We start from the raw sequence: 15516 nt of genomic DNA, 5'->3' as shown, positions 1-15516 counted from the left end.
GTCCCGCCCCCTGGGGGGCGCAAGTCCCGCCCCTCGCACACTCTGATTGGTTGGATGACCAACTGCCCGCGCGGTCCTCCAGTCACGCCCCGCTCCTCCTATTGGCCCGGAGCGGCCGTCAATCACCCGGGCAGTGTGAGCCGAGCATGCGCGGTGGGGCGGCTGTGTCTGAGGCAGCGGCTGAGAGATGGGCGGAGGGAGGGAGCGGGTTAATAAACCGCGGGCTTCACACACAGCGAGTGCGGGCCCAGGCCCCGCCCGAGACAACACACCCGCTGTGGGCCTCAGGCCCCGAACAACAACCTACGGCTCCGGCCTTTCCCAGAGCGGGGCCCCCGGGGAGGTGGGCCCTGGGCCCTGGGCCCGTGCGGGGCCCCCGGGGAGGTGGGCCCTGGGGAGGTGGGCTCTGGGCCCGTGCGGGGCTCCCGGGGAAGTGGGCTCTGGGGGAGATTAGATTGTTAAACACACTGTCCTCACAATGGAAAAGTGTTTGAGGAACAAGTATTTCTGGAGAGACTTTTAATCCATTGAACATTTACAGATTTTTAAATTTGTTCCGGGCTGTGGCCGTCGCTGCCAAGGCCGACATTTATTGGCCATTCCTAATTACACTGGAGAAGGTGGTGGGGAGTCACCTACTTGAACCGCTGCAGTCCGTGTGGTGAAGGTACTCCCACAGTGCTGTTAGGGAGCCAGTTCCAGGATTTTGACCCCGTGACGATGAAGGAACGGCGATATATGACCAAGTCCGGATGGTGTGTGACTTGGAGGGGAACTTGCAGATGATGGTATTCCCATTCACCTGCTGCCCTTTTCCTTCTGGGTGGTAAAAGCCGTGGGACAGGTTGGGTGGCAGGTTCCCTTCCATCAGAACATAAGGATTCGGAGCAGGAGTCAGCCATATGGTCCTTCGAGCCTTCTCCACCGGTCAATACGACCGTGGCTGATCTTCGACCTCAACTTGACTCTCCCGCCCGATCCCCATATCGCTGAAGGACATTAGTGCACCAGTTGGGATTTTAGTGACAATCCGGCAGCTTTCATGGTGACTGTTTTTCTAGAGCCTGCCCCACAAATTCCCCGATTTATTAAGCTCAATTTTATAACAAGCCTTTATGTTTTTCAGGGTTCTCTCTCTCACTTCCTTTTATCTGTTTTATATTCATTTTACAGGTTATTAGAAGGGGAGGATTTGTAGATGGGAAATTTAAATCCAACATCACATCAAGATCAGCCAGTCTGTTCATCTGGACCTGAATATCAAACATAACATGGAAGCAAAAAGCAGAGTTGACAGCGGGGAGAAACCGTACACGTGTTGTGTGTGTGGATGAGGATTCAGCCGATCCTGTGGCCTGGCGAAACACAAACGCAGTCACACTGGGGAGAAACTGTGAAAATGCGGGGACTGTGGGAAAGGATTCAATTTCCCGTCTGAGCTGGAAACTCATCAACACAATCACACTAAGGGGGAAGCTGTTCAGCTGCTCCGTGTGTGGGAAGAGATTCACTCGGTCATGTGAGCTGCTAACACACCAGCGAGTTCACACTGGGGAGAGACCTTCACCTGCTCCGTGTGTGGGTCAGGATTCATTTCTTCAATCCACCGACTGAGACACCAACTTGTTCACACCAATGTGAGACCTTTTAAATGTTCTGCCTGTGAGAAGAGCTTTAAAAGCAAAAAGGAACTGCTGGCACACCAGCACACTCACACTGTGGAGTGGCCGTTCACCTGCTCCTTGTGTGGAAACAGATTCAACAGTAATTACTGTAGTGTTTGCAAGCACTCTAGTAATGACTCCACGAGGTAAGGTATTGCACTTGCATTGTTGTGACCTTAGTCCTTTTATTGCAGCTCCTGAATGAGGTTACAGTAAGGGCTCCCTTTTATACCTGCGGTGTTGCAGGTGACCTCTAGGTCTCCACCTGTTGCACCCTCTGGTGGTACAGGCATATTGTATACAGTGTAAAGGTACATTCATAGATCTTATGTAACTGTACATTGATTTTACAGGGTATATACATGCACAACAATTACCACCTTCTGGGACACGAGCGAGATCAGACCGGGGAGAGGCCCTTCACTTGCTCCATGTGTGGGAAGGGATTCACTTGATCATTCAGCCTGCTGAGACACCAGCGAGTTCACAAGTAACTGCAGGGTTTGGATTCTGCTGTTAATCACATCCAGAACTGAACCAGGTTCATCCACCGCTGGAGGAGACACTGCAGCAGATTTAAAGGGACAGGGTCACCAGCTCCCACCGCTGGAAGAGACACAGTGCAGCAGATTTAAAGGGACCGCTCACCAACTCCCACCGCTGGAAAAGACACAGTGCAGCAGATTTAAAGGGACTGCACACATTGGTGAGAACAAAGTGCTAAATTGGTAAATTTGAAACAGTCCCACTCTTGGGGCTCAAATTTGGCCAGTAGAGATTTCTGGCAAACTCACCAGAGGTCGCCGCTTTTCTACACCGATTAGGGCACCAAAAATCTTCAGGCCGAGTTTGGCCGCTCCCCAGCCTCGCCTCGATAGAGGCGCAGCCAGGTCCCGGCTCTGAAAACAGTGCCTTTCAAAAGTGATCTCTGCACATGCGCGCTCGATTGTGCACGCATGTGCAGTAGCTCCTCGCCCCCAGAATCCCTGCGTGTGCTCTTCAGGCTGTGTGGGAGGGGCCCGAAGCACGCCGCCCCTATCCCTCGCCGAATGGGCTCCCTCATCGGCGGCTGCTGAAGGTAGGTCTTCTATTTTTTGTGTGTTTATTTATTTATTGATTGATTGTGGTCTATTTTTTATTTTGCTTTCTGGGTTGCAAGAGCTCTCGAGACCCCAGTTTAAGTTGACTGAAGAGATTCTGAGCTTTCTCTGAGTTTCAACTGCACATACATGCAAGTTGAGTTGCAGTCAATAGGTAGTTGAGGGTATATCACCAGGAGCAGATCTACACAGTGAGAAAGAACCGATTCGCCGACCTTTTTATTTGTTATTGATTGATTGCTTATTGCATAGAAACATAGAAAATAGATGCAGGAGTGGGCCATTCGGCCCTTCGAGCCTGCACCACCATTCAATAAGATCATGGCTGATCATTCACCTCAGTACCCCTTTCTTGCTTTCTCTCCATACCGCTTGATCCCTTTCGCCGTAAGGGCCATATCTAACTCCCTCTTGAATATAACCAATGAACAGGCATTAACAACTCTCTGAGGCAGGGAATTCCACAGCTTAACAACTCTCGAGTGAAGAAGTTTCGCCTCATCTCAGTCCTAACTGGCTTACCCCTTATCCTTAGACTATGTTCCCTGGTTCTGGACTTCCCCAACATCGGGAACATTCTTCCTGCATCTAACCTGTCCAGTCCCGTCAGAATTTTATATATGTTTCTATGAGATCCCCTCTCATCCTTCTAAACGCCAGTGAATACAGGCCCAGTCGATCCTGTCTCTCCTCATATGTCAGTCCTGCCATCCCGGGAATCAGTCTGGTGAACCTTCGCTGCACTCCCTCAATAGCAAGAATGTCCTTCCTCAGATTAGGAGACCAAAACTGAACACAATATTCCAGGTGAGGCCTCACTAAGGCCCTGTACAACTGCAGTCAGACCTCCCTGCTCCTATACTCAAATCCCCTTGCTGTGAAGGCCAACATACCATTTGCCGCCTTCACCGCTTGCTGTACCTGCATGCTAACTTTCAATGACTGATGTACCATGACACCCAGATCTCGTTGCACCTCCCCTTTTCCTTACCTGCTGCCATTCAGATAATATTCTGCCTTTGTGTTTTTGCCACTAAAGTGGATAACCTCACATTTATCCACATTATACTGCATCTGCCATGCGTTTGCCCACTCACCTAACCTGTCCAAGTCACCCTTCAGCCTCTTAGCGTCCTCCTCACAGCTCACCCAGCTTAGTTTCATCTGCAGACTTGGAGATATTACACTCAATTCCTTCATCTCAATCATTAATGTATAATGTAAATAGCTGGGGGCCCAGCACTGAGTCCTGTGGCACCCCACTAGTCACTGCTTGTCATTCTGAAAAGGACTCGTTTATCCCGACTCTTTGCTTTCTGTCTGCCAACCAGTTCTCTATCCACGTCAGTACATTACCCCCAGTACCATGTGCTTTAATTTTGCACATGAATCTCTTGTGTGGGACCTTGTCAAAAGCCTTTTGAAAGTCCAAATACACCACATCCACTGGTTCTCCCTTGTCCACTCTACTAGTTACATCCTTAAAAAATTCTAGAAGATTTGTCAAGCATGATTTCCCTTTCATAAATCCATGCTGACTTGGTCCGATCCTGCCACTGCTCTCTCATCCTTAATGATTGATTCCAACATTTTCCCCACTACTGATGTCAGGCTAACTGGTCTATTAGTACCCGTTTTCTCTCTCCTTTTTTAAAAAGTGGTGGTACATTAGCTACCCTCTAGACCATAGGAACTGATCCAGAGTCGATAGACTGTTGGAAAATGATCACCAATCATCCACTCTTTCTAGGGCCACTTCCTTAAGTACTCTGGGATGCAGACTATCAGGCCCCGGAGATTTATTGGCCTTCAATCCCATCAATTACTTTGGTCTTGGTGCTTTAGATGCAGGGTTCCTTTTATTTGTTTTATTTGTTAATTAATTGCTTATTACTTTTTGTGCTTTGTTTCGTGCTTTGTAAATCTTGGTGCTAGGTGCAGGTTCTCTCAGCTTCCTTGTATTTTTTATTTGTTATTGAATGTTTATTTTTGTGCTTTGTTTCGTGCTTGGTGCTTTCTTATCTCTCCACAAGGTTTTTCTGTGTGGCCAGATATGCTGGCCTAAGTTCGTTTGGAGTAACTATTAGCTATTCAAACTAGCTTAATGACATCACTGCAGTGCCTAGCAACCAACCTCCCTGAGCCCTGCTCATTATGGGCAAGGTTTAGCGTTTGATGGGACAGTGGAGAGGGAGCTTTACTCTCTATCTAACCCTTGCTGTACCTGCCCTGGAAGTGTCTGATGAGAGAGTGTAGAACATAAGAACAAATGAACATAAGGAATAGGAGCAGGAGCAGGCCATACTCCAGCCTGCTTCACAACCCAACACGATCATGGCTGATCCGATCATGGACTCTGGACCACTTCCCTGCCCTCTCCCCATAACCCCTTATTGGTTAATAAACTGTCTATCTCTGTCTTAAATTTATTCAATGACCCAGCTTCCACAGCTCTCTGAGGCAGCAAATTCCACAGATTTACAACCCTCCAAGACAAGAAACTGCCACCAAAGCAAGTATATCCTTTCGTAAATATGGAAACCAAAACTGTACGCAGTATTCCAGGTGTGCCCTCACCAATACGCTGTATAACTGCAGCAAGACTTCCCTGCTTTTATACTCCATCCCCTTTGCAATAAAGACCAAGATTTCATTGGCCTTCCTGATCACTTGCAGAACCTGCATACTAACCTTTGCAATTTTTCTCCATTTAATTAATAACTTGCTCTTTGAATTTTTCTGCCAAAGCACATGACCTCACACTTTCCAACATTATAGTCCATCTACCAAATTTTTGCACACTCATTTAGCCTGTATGTCCTTTTGCAGATTTTTTGTGTCCTCCTCACATATTGCTTTTCCTCCTATCTTTGCATCGTCAGCAAATGTGGCTATGTTACACTCAGTCCTTTCTTCCACATCATTAATGTAGATTGTAAATAGTCGGGGTCCCAGCACTGATCCCTGCGACACCCCACTAGTTACTGATTGCCAACCCGAGAATGAACCATTTATCCTGACTCTGTTTTCTGTTAGTTAGCCAATCCTCTATCCATGCTAATATATTACCCCCAACCCCATGATATTTTATCTTGTGCGTAACCTTTTATGTGGCACCTTGTCAAATGCGTTCTGGAAGTCCAAATATACCACATCCAATGGTTCCCCTTTATCCACCCTGTTTGTTACATCCTCAAAGAATTCCAACAAATTTGTCAAACATGACTTCCCTTCATAAATCCATGGTGACTCTGCCTGACTGAATTGTGCTTTTCCAAATGTCCTGCTACTGCTTCTTCAATAATGGACTCCAACATTTTCCCAACCACAGATGTTATGCTAATTGGTCTGTAGTTTCCTGCTTTTTGTCTGCCTTCTTTTTTAAAGAGATGTTACATTTACAGTTTTCCAATCTGAATCCGGGGAATTATGTTAAATTTACAACCAACGCATTCACTATCCCTGCCGTTACTTCTCTGAAGACCCTAGGATGCAAGCCATCAGGTCCAGGGCATTTATCCACCTTTAATCCCATTACCTTACTGAGTACCACCTTCTTAGTGATTGTGTTAAGTTCCTCCCCCCTGTAGCCCCTTGACTATCCACTGTTGGGATATTGTTCGTGTCCTCGACCGTAAAGACTGATAGAATATATTTGTTCAGTGTTTCTGCCGTCTTCATGTTCCCCATTACTAATTCCCTGGTCTCGTCCTCTAAGGGACCAAGATTTACTTTAGCCACTCTTTTCCTTTTTATATACCTATAGAAATTCTTGCTATCTGTTATGTTTTGTGCTAGTTTACTTTCATAGTCTATCTTCCCTTTCTTAATCATTTTTTTTAGTCATTCTCTGCTGGCTTTTAAAAGCTTCCCAGTCTTCTGTCCTCCCACTAGTTTTGGCCACTTTGTATGCCCTTGTTTTTAATTGGACATCGTCCTTTATTTCTTTAGTTAGCCACGGATGGCTATCTTTTCTTTTACACCCTTTTCTCCTCACTGGAATATGTTTTTCTTGAGAGTTGTGCAATATCTCCTTAAATGTACACCACTGTTCATCAACCGTCATACACTTTAATCTATTTTCCCAGTCCACTTGAGCCAACTCTGCCCTCATACCTTCATAGTCTCCTTTATTTAAGCTTAGTACGCTGGTTAGAGATCTAACTTTCTCACCCTCCATCTGAATTTGAAATTCAACCATGCTATGATCACTCATTCCAAGGGGATCCTTTACTGGGAGATTGTTTATTAATCCTGTCTCATTACACAGAACCAGATCTAAGATAGCCTGCCCCCTGGTTGGTTCCGTTACATAATGCTCAAGGAACTCATCCCTTATGCACTCTGTGAACTCTTCCTCAAGGCTACCCTGACCAATTTGATTTGTCCAATCAATATGGAGGTTAAAATCACCCATGATTATTGCTGTTAACTTTTTACAAGCCCCCACTATTTCCTGGTTTATGCTCCGACCAACACAGTTGCTACTGTTGGGCGTAGTCTATATGCCCCCTAACAGTGACTTTTTCCCTTTATTATTCCTGATCATTTGAGCCAATATTGTTTCTCATTATTCCATCCTTTATCAATAGAGCTGCCCCACCTCCTTTTCCTTTCTGTCTGTCCTTCTAGATTGTCCAGTACCGCTGAATATTTAATTCCCAGACCTGGTCACCTTGCAACCACGTCTCTGTAATGCCTATCAGATCATACCCATTTGTATCTATTTGTGCCGTCAACTCATCTATTTTGTTCCGAATGCTATGTGCATTTAGACAAAGTGGCTTCAAGTTTGTTTTTTTACCCTTTTTTCCTGCTTGTTTCCTCTCTCCTTCAAACTCACTTTCTTTAATTTTGCTTTCTAATTCCAGCTAAATTCCTACTGAATCTATTTTCAGGTTCCCATCCCCCTGCCAAGCTAGTTTAAACCCTCCCTAACAGCACTAGCAACCCCCGCCCCCGTGAGGATATTGGTCCCGGCTCTGTTGAGGTGCAACCCGTCCGGCTTGTACTGGTCCCACCTCCCCCAGAAGCGGTCCCAATGCCTCAGGAAACTAAAGCCCTCCCGTCTGCACCATCTCTCCAGCACCATCTCTCCAGCACCATACATCTGCTCTATCCTCCTATTTCTGTACTCACTAGCTCGTGGCATGGGGAGTAATCCGGAGATTACTAGCTTTGAGGTCCTGCTTTTTAATCTCTCTCCTTGCTCCTTAAACGCTGCCTGCAGGACCTCACCCCTCTTTCTAGCTGTGTCATTGGTCCCGATGTGGGCCACAACCTCCGGCTGTTCACCCTCTCCCCCCAGAATGCTCTGCATCTGCTGAGTGACATCCTTGACTCTGGCACCAGGGAGGCAACATACCATCCTGGAGTCACGTCTGCGGCCGCAGAAACACCTGTCTGTTACCCTGACTACTGAATCCCCTACCACTATAGCTCTTCCATTCTTCTTTCCTCCCCTCCCCCCCCCCCCCCGTGCAGCTGAGACACCCGTGCTGCCGTGGATTTGACTCTGGCTGCACTTCCCAGAGCCACCATCGCCCTCACCGGTACTCAGAACAGAGTTCCAGTTGGAGAGCGAGATGGACTCAGGGGACTCCTGCACTACCTGCCTAGTCCTCCTCTTCGATCCAGGGGTCACCCAATCCCTATCTGCCTGCACATTCTTAAGCTGCAGGGTGACCACCTCTAGAAACGTGAGATCCCCGTAGCTCTCAGTCTCATGGATGCACCGCAGTGACTCCAGCCGCCGCTCAAGCTCCAAAACGCGGAGCTCGAGTTGGTGCAGCTGGAGACACCTCCTGCACATGTGGTCGTCCCGGCTGTGTTCACAGCCACAGGATGTGTAATCCACGGGACTGAGCTGTCCTGTCATCTCTCGAGTTACACTCACAACTATCAAGTAGAACTAAACTCTAAACCTTAGAGAAATACACCCAGCAACTACTCAGCAATCCGCTGATTTAACTAATCTTTATTTAAAGACTAAATACTAACTTAACAGAAAAAAACCTTCAGGGGAGGAGAGGGAGGGGAACCAGTGAATATAGAACTGAACCCAACCAGAATTGGTGTTGCAAACTGGGAGTGGAGGAGAAACAGTTTAGAAATGTGTGTTGATTTGGATTTCAGCACAGCAGGAGGGACAATGTGTGGGTCAGGGATTTACAACTTTGAAAGAACAAGAGAGGAAAGAATGTTCCATGGAAACTAGATGTGTCTATCCTGAATTTGTGTCTTGCACTGACAGTGATGAGTTTTGTTATCTCCTTTTACAGCGTATTAGAAGGGAAGATTTTCAGACAGGAAACACAAACCAAACATCGCGTCAAGATCTGACAGAGTCAATCCATTCATCAGGACCTGAATATCATCGGCCTTTGAAAGTGGAAGGAGAAATGTTTGTCTGTCCTGCCTGTGGGAAAAGATTGCAAATATCAGTGTGACTGGAAAAGCACCGAGACACACACACACCCGAGTGAGTGTTCCAGTGCACTGCCTGTGGAAAGAGCTTTAACCAGTTACACAGCCTGAAGAAACATCGCACCATTCACAGCGCGGAGAAACTGTAAACGTGTTGTGTGTGTGTGGGCGAGGCTTCAACTGATCGTCCAACCATCCAGAGTCACAAGGATAGGGTCATCCCACCTGCTGAAACACCAGCGAGTTCACACTGGGGAGAGGCCGTTCACCTGCCCCATGTGTGGGAAGGGATTCACTGGGTCATCCAACCTGCTGACACATCAGCGAGTTCACAAGTGACTGCAGGGGTTGGAATCTGCTGCTATTGCTGCTGTTAATCACATCCCGACTAAATCATGTTCCTTCTGACAGTTGGGGTTTGTTTCTGCTGATGTTAATAACCCTATAAATGGGCTGGACTTTACTATTCTGGATATATTGCTGATTGTGTTCTTGGGGCTGCTGTGTCCATTTAAGAAATGCTGTGTGTTATCTTTCCCCTTAATTCAGCGACTCTCAACAGAAATTTAGTTTGCAATAAAATTTTGCATTTTTACTTTAATCCTACATTGATCTTTGGTACAAAATCTACAATAGTGTCAAACTTTCCACTGAATATAATCTTCAATTAGAAAGAGCTTGCTGACAATGCTTACTGACTTGCACATTACACACAGTGGCCCCTCCATTATCCACCAGAAAGAAGGGGAATGGGAATTGATGGGGAATCAGTGTCCCCAAATGTTGCCCCTCCCAACTGGTGTAGCAATCCCCTCGGAACGGGAATGGAGACAAGTCCAGACCAAAACTGTGTGCAGTACTCCAGCTGTGGTCTTACCAATGCCCTGTGCAGTTGTCGCAGGACTTCCCTACTTTTATACTCCATTCCCCCTTGCAATAAAGGCCAGCATTCCATTTGCCTTCCTGATTATTTGCTGTACCTGCATGCTAACCTTTTGAGTTTCTTGTACAAGAACCCCCAGATCCCTCTGTACTACAGCATTTTGTAATCGACTCCATTTAAGTAATAATTTGTGTTTTTATTTTTCCTACCAAAGGGGATAACCTGACGTTTTACCACATTATAGTCCATCTGCCAGATTTTTCCCCACTCACTGAGCCTGTCTATATCCCTTTGTAGATTCTTTGCGTCCTCCTCACAACTTGCTTTCCCACCTATCTTTGTATCATCAGCAAATTTGACTGCGTTACTCTCGGTCCCTTCATCCAAGTCATTAATATAAATTGTAAATAGTTGAGGCCCCAGCACTGATCCCTGTGTTACAGTTTGGCAACCTAAAAATGACCCATTTATCCTGAGTCTCTGTTTTATGTTAGTTAGCCAATCCTCTATCCATGCTAATATATAACCCCCACCTCCGTGAGCTCTTAGCTTCTGCAGTTACCTTTTGTGTGGCAACTTATCAAATGCTTTCTGGAAATCAACATATACAACATCAACTGGTTGTCCTTTATCCACTCTGCTCGTTACATTCTCAAACAACTCCAGCAAATTTATCAAACATGATTTCCCTTTCATAAAACCAGGCTGACTCTGCTTGACTGCACTATCATTTTCTAAATGTCCTGCTACTTTTCCTTCATGATGGACTCCAGTATTTTCCCAATGACAGATGGTAGGCTAACTGGTCTATAGTTTCCTGCTTTCTGTCTCCCTCCTTTCTTAAATAGGGGTGTTACATTTGCTGTTTTCCAATCCACTGGGACCTCTCCAGAATTCAGGGAAATTGGTAGATTACAACCAGTGCATCCATTATCTCTGCAGCCACTTCTCTGAAGACCCTGGGATGCATGTCATCAGGTCCAGGAGACTTGTCCACCTTTAGTCCCATTAGTTTGCTGAGTACTTTATCTCTAGTGATAGTGACTGTTTTACGTTCCCACCCACCCCTACAATAGCTCCTTGAATAACAACTGTTGGGATGTTTTTAGTGTCCTCCACCATGAAGACAGATACAAAATATTTGTTCAAAATCTCTGCCAGTTCCATGTTTCCCATTATTAATTCTCCAGTCCCACCCTCGAAGGGACCAGCATTTACTTTAGATACTCATTTCCTTTTTACATACCTGTAGAAGCTCTTGCTGTCTGTTTTTATATTTCTTGCAGTTTGCTCTGATCTGCTATCTTCTCAGTCTTTATCATTTGTTTAGTCGTCCTTTGCTGGTTTCTAAAAATTTCCCAAGCCTTCCACGGTCCTTCGCAACATTGTATGCCTTTTTTTTTCAATTTGATACCATTCTTTACTTCCTTAGTTAGCCAGGGATGGTTCATCCTTCTCTCAGCATCTTTATTTCTCACTTGAATAAATATTTGCTGAGATTATGAAATGGCTCCTTAAATGTTTGGCACTGCGTTTCTACAGTCTTACCCTTCAACATATTTTCCCAGTCCACTTGGTGTCAGTGACAAGGATTGGTTTATATCACATGGGAGGAGATTGGTGTGAGTGACTGTGGGGTTGGGTCAACCTTCTTTGACCTGACCAAGGCCTTTGACACTGTCAACCGTGAGGGATTATGGGGTGTACTCTTCAAATTCGGCTGTCCTCAAAAATTTGTCACCATTCTCCACTTGCTTGGTGATAACATGCAAGCTGTGATCCTGAGCAATGGATCCACCACAGACCCAATTCATGTACGGACCGGGGTGAAGCAAGGCTGTGTCACTGCACCTACGCTCTTCTCCATCTTCCTTGCTGCATTGCTACATCTCACCGTCAGTCAGCTTCCCGCTGGAGTGGAGATAATCTACAGAATAAACGGGAAACTGTTCAACCTCCATCGTATTCAGACCAGATCCAAGGTCGTGCCATCCTGTGTCATCGAATTACAATATGCAGATGATGCTTGTGTCTGCGCTCACTCAGAGGACGAGCTCCAAACCATCGTCAACACGTTCACCGTAGTGTCTGAGAGCATAGGCCTTACACTAAACATCTCCGTAAAAGAAAGGTGCTCTATCAACCTGCCCCGCCACAAGGACTGCCCTTCACCCCCACCCCACCCTGGATGATCAAAATCCACGATGAGGCCTTTGGCAAAATGGTCCATTTTTCATACCTCGGGAGCCTACTGTCAACAAGGGCACATATCAATGACTAGGGCCAACACCACCTTCTGTGTGTCAGCACAGCCTTTGGTTGCCTAAGGCATAAAGTGTTTGAAGACCAGACCGTTAAACCGGCACAAAGCTCATGGTCTACCGAGCAGTAGTGATACCTGCCCTCGGACAGGCTTCTCAGACATGGACTATGTACAGCTGGCACATCAAAGCACTGGAGAAATAACAACGCTGCCTCCGGAAGATCCTGCTAATCCATTGGCAGGATAAACGCACCAACATCTGTTCTCGCACAGACCAACATCCTCAGCACTGAAGCATTGACCTCGCTCGATCAGCTCCGATGGATGGGATACATCGTCCACATGCCCGATACGAGACTCCCAAAGCAAGCACTCTACTTGGAGCTTCAACATGGCAAGCGAGCCCCGGGGGGCAGAGGAAACGCTTCAAGGACACCCTCAAGGCCTCCTTGAAGTTCAACATCCCCACCGACACCTGGGAATCCCTGGCACAAAATGGAAGAGAATAATCCGTGAGGGCGTCGAACACTTCGAGTCTCTCCACCTGGAGCAAGCGGAGACCAAGTGCTGACGGCGGAAGGAGCGCACGACAACCCAAGCACTTCAACAAACCGGCACTTCAAACAACGTACTTTCAACCACCGTCTGTCCATCCTGCGACAGAGACTGTAGCTCCCGCATTGGACCTAACAGACATCTGAGACCTCATTTGTAATGTGGAAGCAAGTCATTTTCGACTCCAAGGGACTGCCTATGATGATGATGGTTGGTTTATTATCAGACAGGAGGGGATTGGTGTCAGTGACTGTGGGGTGGGTTTATATCAGACAGGAGGGGATTGGTGTCAGTGACTGTGGGGTGGGTTTATATCAGACAGGAGGAGATTGGTGTCAGTGACTGTGGGGTGGGTTTATATCAGACAGGAGGAGATTGGTGTCAGTGACGGGTGGGTTTATATCAGACAGGAGGGGATTGGTGTCAGTGACTGTGGGGTGGGTTTATATCAGACAGGAGGGGATTGGTGTCAGTGGCTGTGCAGGAGGAGTCTCCAGCTTCAACTACTCGAGCTCCATGTTTCGGAGCTTGAGCGGCGGCTGGAGTCAATACGGTGCATCCGCGAGGCTGAGAGCTCCGTGGATAGCACCTTTCAGGAGGTGGTCACACCACAGCTTAAAAGCGTGCAGGCAGAGGGGAAGTGGGTGGTCACCAGACAGAGTAAGAACGCTAGGCAGGTAGTGCAGGAGTCCCCTCGTGAGTCCATCTCGCTTTCAAACCGATATTCACTTCTGAGCATCGATGAGGGCGATGGTGCCTCTGGGGAGTGCAGCTCGAGCCAATTCCAAGGCACCACGGGTGGCTCAGCTGCACAGGGGAGAAGGACGATGAATAAAAGCTGTAGTGATAGGGGTTTCTATAGTTAGGGGAGCAGAGAGGTGTTTCTGCGGCCGCAGACGTGACTCCAGAATGGTATGGTGCCTACGTGGTGCCAGGGTCAAGGATGTGACAGAGCAGACGCAGGGAATTCTGGGGGGGTGGGGGGGTGGGGGGGAAGAGGGTAAACAGCTAGAGGTCATGGTCCATATCAGGACCAGCACCATAGGTAGAAAGAGGGATGAGGTTCTACAGGCAGAATGTAGGGAGCGAGGAAGAAAATTGAAGTGTAGGACCTCAAAGGTAGTAATCTCCGGATTACTACCAGTGCCACGTGCTAATGAGCACAAGAATAGAAGGACAGAGAGAAGGAACGCGTGGCTGGAGAGTTGGTGTAGGAAGGAGGGTTTTAAATTCTTGAGGGATTGGGACCACTTCTCGCAGAGATGGGACCTGTACAAACAGGACGGGTTGCACCTCAACAGTGCCGGGACCAATATCCTCGTGGGGAGCTTTGCTCGTGCTGTTGGGGAGAGTTTAAACTAGCTTGGCAGGGGGATGGGAACCTGAACACACATTCAATAGGGAAGGAAGTAAAGCAGAAATTGGATAGCAAGAATTTAGAAAGCGAATCTGTAAAACAGAGGAAACAAGGGTTAATAAGTAGTAATCAAGGAGGTCTTCCTGTGCTAAATGGTATATACTTTAATGCAAGGAGTATAGCGAGTAAGGCAGATGAGCTAAGAGCACAGGTAGATACTTGGGAGTATGACATTATAGCCATTACAGAGACATGGCTGAAAGAGGGACAGGTTTGGCAGATCAATATTTCTGGTTACAGGATTTTTAGACAAGACAGAGAGGGGGGTAAAAAGGGTGTCACGGTATTGATTAAAGAAACTATTACAGCGGTGAGGAGGGATATTTTAGAGAGATCATCAAATGAGGCTATATGGGTCAAATTTAAAAATAAAAAAGGGGCGATCGCACTGCTGGCCATGTATTATAGACCCCCAAACAGTGGGAGGGAGATAGAGGAGCAAATATGTCAGCAAATTGCTGTGAAGTATAAAAACCATAGGGCAGTAATAGTAGGGGATTTTAACTATCCTAATATTGATTGGGACAAATATAGTGTGAAGGGTATAGAGGGTGCGGAATTCTTAAAATGCATTCAAGAGAACTTTTTTAGTCAGTATGTAACAAGCCCAACACGAGAGGGGGCGGTTTTGGATTTAGTTTTGGGGAATGAAGCTGGGCAGGTTGAAGGGGTATTAGTGGGAGAGCACTTGGGTGCCAGTGACCATAATTCAGTCAGATTCAAGTTAGTTATGGATAAGGACAAGGATAGGCCTCGAATAAATGTTCCAAATTGGGGAAAAGCTAACTTTGCTAAGTTGAGGAGTGATTTGGCCACAGTGGACTGGAAACTGCTACTTGTAGGTAAATCAGTGTCGGAACAATGGGAGGCATTCAAGGAGGAGGTCTGGAAGGCTCAGGCCAAACGTGACTTTAAAGAAAAAGGGTGGAATAACAATTCTAGAACCCGCTGGATGTCTAAGGACTTACAGGGGAGGATAAAGAAAAAGCGGGAAGCTTATGTCATACACCAATGGCTAAATACTGTAGAATCTTTGGAGGAATATAGAAAGTTAAGAGGTAACATTAAAAAAGATATTAGGAATGTTAAGAGAGAGCATGAAAAATACTTGGTTAGTAAAATTAAGGAAAACCCAAATATGTTCTATAAATATATTAAGAGCAAGAGGATAACTAAAGAAAGGGTAGGGCCTATTGGAGACCATCTTT

General features: G+C 46.6%; 1 long non-coding RNA gene across 3 annotated transcripts; it reads left to right on the top strand.

Annotated features, from left to right (window-relative positions):
- Positions 1 to 190: 190 nt before the first annotated feature.
- LOC139235635 (uncharacterized) lies at positions 191 to 10504 on the top strand. Of its 3 annotated transcripts, XR_011588482.1 has the most exons (4): positions 191 to 1045; positions 1174 to 1810; positions 2018 to 2742; positions 9046 to 10504. It is a non-coding gene; the product is annotated as an uncharacterized lncRNA (long non-coding RNA). The 3 variants fall into 3 exon arrangements; XR_011588483.1 differs by having other exon boundaries at positions 191 to 1810; positions 2018 to 2370; XR_011588481.1 differs by having other exon boundaries at positions 191 to 1810.
- The last annotated feature ends 5012 nt before the right edge of the window (positions 10505 to 15516 follow it).

This window comes from Pristiophorus japonicus, chromosome 23 (genome assembly GCF_044704955.1).
Source record: "Pristiophorus japonicus isolate sPriJap1 chromosome 23, sPriJap1.hap1, whole genome shotgun sequence".
In the NCBI taxonomy this organism is placed as follows: Eukaryota; Metazoa; Chordata; class Chondrichthyes; family Pristiophoridae; genus Pristiophorus; species Pristiophorus japonicus.
Note: the sequence above shows the minus strand (reverse complement) of the source record. Positions and strands in the feature narration are given on the sequence as shown.